Source organism: Poecilia formosa, unplaced genomic scaffold (assembly GCF_000485575.1).
Source record: "Poecilia formosa unplaced genomic scaffold, Poecilia_formosa-5.1.2 Scaffold70, whole genome shotgun sequence".
Classification (NCBI taxonomy): domain Eukaryota; kingdom Metazoa; phylum Chordata; class Actinopteri; order Cyprinodontiformes; family Poeciliidae; genus Poecilia; species Poecilia formosa.
The window spans coordinates 1,599,745-1,603,371 of NW_006800009.1; the positions used below are offsets into that span (position 1 = coordinate 1,599,745).

Sequence of the window (3,627 nt, forward strand, 5' to 3'; positions counted from 1 at the left end):
AAACAAACTGAGGAGCGTTTTTCTCCCCGTCAAGAGACGTATTGTCAAAATCTCTGACCTGCCCCACCATCTCCTCACTTTGACTGTTTCTTGTTAGCAGGATGGAGTGACAGCTTGTCAACGCGGCTGCTCCATAATAAGACTCCGGCCTCCTCTGGCTGTTGCAGAGCTCATAAAAAAAAGAAAGAGGAAGAAAAAGCATCAAGGTCTTCCACTCTCCTTCCTTCAGTCTTTTCTCTCTCTTCTCAAAGCAGAGAATCAATCAGCTGTGCGCACACACATCCAAGCACACGACTCATTTCTTCTGCCTTCCCCTCCACTATTCAGCAGCCAGTGATCATTTAGACTTGACATGTATTGTGAAAAACTGAGCTGCTTTGCCTCTTTCTTCCTCTGTTTCTTTCTCTCCTTTTCTCTTTCAACTGTCTGTCATTAATGTCCAGGTCCTACAATATACCGACGGAGGAGAGGAAGAAAGCAGAGAGTGAGGGATGAATTGATGGATGGGAGGATAAGCACTCTGTGTCCTTTCTTTAAAGATTTGTTATTGTACAGTACTGTCTCACAGTCATTTTTGGTTGGTGTTTCAGTCTGAAAGCCCATCCACGTGCTCTTTTGTATGGGAAAGCAATAAGGCCCCATTGAATGAAGCTGAATGGACCTGCCATCCTTAGGGGCTGAGGCCTGAGGACTCCTATTCTTTAGCCCCCAATCTAATTGGAGCTGAAATGAAATGGAGGTTTCTTATGAAAATAGGCTTTGTTTGGCTGCAAGGCTGGTAATTCATAAACAATAAGCAGGGCTCCATTGTGTAGATAATAATATATTCATGCCGCTGGAGATGGGGAGAAGGCAAAGCGAAGGCTGAGGATATATAAGGAGGATAGGCAGAGACAGCGATGGAGAGTGGAGGGGAGGAGGAAGACGAGGGGCTAATAGCAAACAGTGGGTCAAGGAAAATTGGTAATGGTTGGGTAGAGGCGAAGGATTTAATAGAGCAAGTGAAAGGACTTTAAGTGGGCAGGAGTGAGAAGTGAGTGGGAGTGAGGGAGGTGAAAATGACAGGAACGGGCGAGATGGACAAGATAAGGACGAGGCGAGAGGCGGTGGGTGGGTGGGAGATTGGGAAATGGCTACAGGTGACTGGTTTCGGAGGAACCAGTGAGTAAAAGTATCATCAAAACTAGAGCGGCGGGGAGCTGATAGAGACGAGTGGTCAAGTGCAGGGATGGAGCCAGAGGGAACGGTGGCGAGAGGATGCTGGTGTTACTGCTGAGGTTTGAAATCTGGAAGGAAGGAGGGAGGAAAGAAAAAAAAAAGGTGAGCCATGTCTCTTCTTTGCTTCGCCGGTCCGCGCATATGGTCTCCTCACTGTTGTCATGAATAATTCTGCAGGTCAAGGCTGTGCCTCTCTGTGGAGTTCAATCGTTCTGAAAGTGGGGGAAGAGTTTCTCACTTCCAAGGACACGAGAAAACAGAGCTGGACGCGAGTGCTGCGTGGAGATGCATGCTGACTGAGGAGATCCCCCGCTTCCTGTAGAGGATCTACGCTGCCGTGACACTTAATATCTTTATTATTATATTGCCTAGAAAATGCTCTGGATGCTACCTGAAAACATGGCTTCAAATGAAAACCTGCTGTACATCGGGGACATTTTTTTTTGAAACGGTAAGTAAATTTGAAAGAGCACTTTTGAAGTGCACTTGAACTTAGTGCTTATCTTAGCACATGTTTGCATGCTGTTAGTTTTTCTTGTGTGCAATGCTAATGACTCATTCAAAGATTATAACTTTTTATTTTAGATAACTTTTATGCACAAACGGTAAATGGCCATCTTTGATTAGATCACTTTTTAAAATGGAAAATTGCAGACATGACAGGAAGATTTTGTATTGTCAAAGAAAGCAATTTAAAAGTTCACTTGTCATTAAACACACCAACTTGAGGTTAGCTTTTAATGCAACATTCAGTCTTCCACTTTTATATTGAGCAACTTGTGATTTCAGGTAATTCAGGGTTTATTATTCATTCTGTTCTGTGAACTTTCAAGAAATATTTTACTCTTTTGAACAAATGTCAATTGTTTTGAGACGGATCATTTACATTTAAACATTATAGAAAAATAATCAAGCTATGAAAACAAGAAAATTAAATAATGATTCCAATAAAAAAAAAAATAAAAAAATCTTCCTGTTCTTGTTTTAAAGATCATAACTTAGGCGAAGTATTACCACACGGCGGGCTGAGTTTTTTCATTTTGTCCACTAGATGGCAGCATTTATTAAGATGTTCACCAAATTCCATCACCTGTAGACCGAGAGCGTCAGAGCTCTATGCGAGTCTTAAGCGATAAATTTGGACTCGGTGTAAAGCCACATTTCACTGATCTAATATCATGAGGCAGATGTCCATGTTTCATTAAATATGATAAACTGGCTTTCTGATATGAATATGACTAATTAGTATTGAAAAGCTGAGTATTTAATGGTGATTATACTTTGTGTTGATCCCATGGTAACTTGTCCACAAGATGGCAATGATGCATAATGAAAATACCCATAACTGTATGTGCGGGTTTGCGCTGGCTTGTGTTGGAGAATTGAAAACGGACTTTCCACATATTGGTGCTTTTGCAGGTAACAAAGTGTAATCAAATTACCTAATGCTTATACATAAAATTACATTTTTATGTATTGTCTGTATATTTGAGTTTAGTTGTTTTTTGTTTTTTTGTTTTCCCCCCACAAATTTTTCCATTTTGCCCTCATCTGTTGGAATCGGTGGTTTTATATTCCAGAGTTTAGATTTAAACCATTTTAAAAACGGGTGAGAATCAAAACATGTATATGTTAAAACCCTAGGACATGGAGTCAACTTTCTTTTTGACATAGTCTTGAATTACTTTGCGGTTCTCTACGCGACCAGAGCTGGATGTTTCCCCGCTGGGTGTTCTCTGCCTTGTTTTTGTTTATTTTCATGCAGCAGAGTGGTTGCTGGCGGCGCTGGTCACTACAAGTGGCTGGCATTCGGTGCCTGGTAATCAGGCTGTGGGCAAACTGGGTGGCAGTGTTTCGAATGGTTTGCTGGAGATTATCCCAAAATTATCCATGAATTATCCCCCAGAATTACGCCATTCCAGTCGCCATTGATGGAAACTGGGAAGAGGGAGAGCGTTGGACTGAGTAGGGGTGTGTGTGAGTGTGAGTGTAGGCACACACAAACTGTTAGACAGATTTGGATGGAGCAGCACTGGTCTGCATGCAGTGTAACAGTGTGTACATGTCTCTAATGACTCTGGCAGTGTTGGTACATTGGGGTAATGGAGCATGTTAATCCACATCAAACAGCTATTAGCAGCAGATTTTACTTGTAAAATCACTGGTTATGCTGACAGGGAATGCAAACTGAAGACTATCTTACATCACCGTTGCTCTGTCGACTGCTTTTCAAAATGCAAAAAAATATAACTTTGCTTCATAATGCCTCTACGCGCTTGTATAAACTGCCTTTGGAAGTACTCATGCAACCCAAATATTTTCACATTTTTACCCTGGAACCAAAAACATCAATGCATTTTTGTCAGACCAACACTCCACAGTGCAGAATTGTGATGTTGGGGAAAAAAA

At 41.6% G+C, this 3,627-nt stretch overlaps 1 long non-coding RNA gene across 1 annotated transcript; it reads left to right on the plus strand.

The window, feature by feature from the left end:
* Positions 1-206: 206 nt before the first annotated feature.
* LOC107836613 (uncharacterized) lies at positions 207-2,379 on the plus strand. The gene is made up of 3 exons (XR_001662558.1): positions 207-1,320; positions 1,396-1,669; positions 2,270-2,379. It is a non-coding gene; the product is annotated as an uncharacterized LOC107836613 (long non-coding RNA).
* The last annotated feature ends 1,248 nt before the right edge of the window (positions 2,380-3,627 follow it).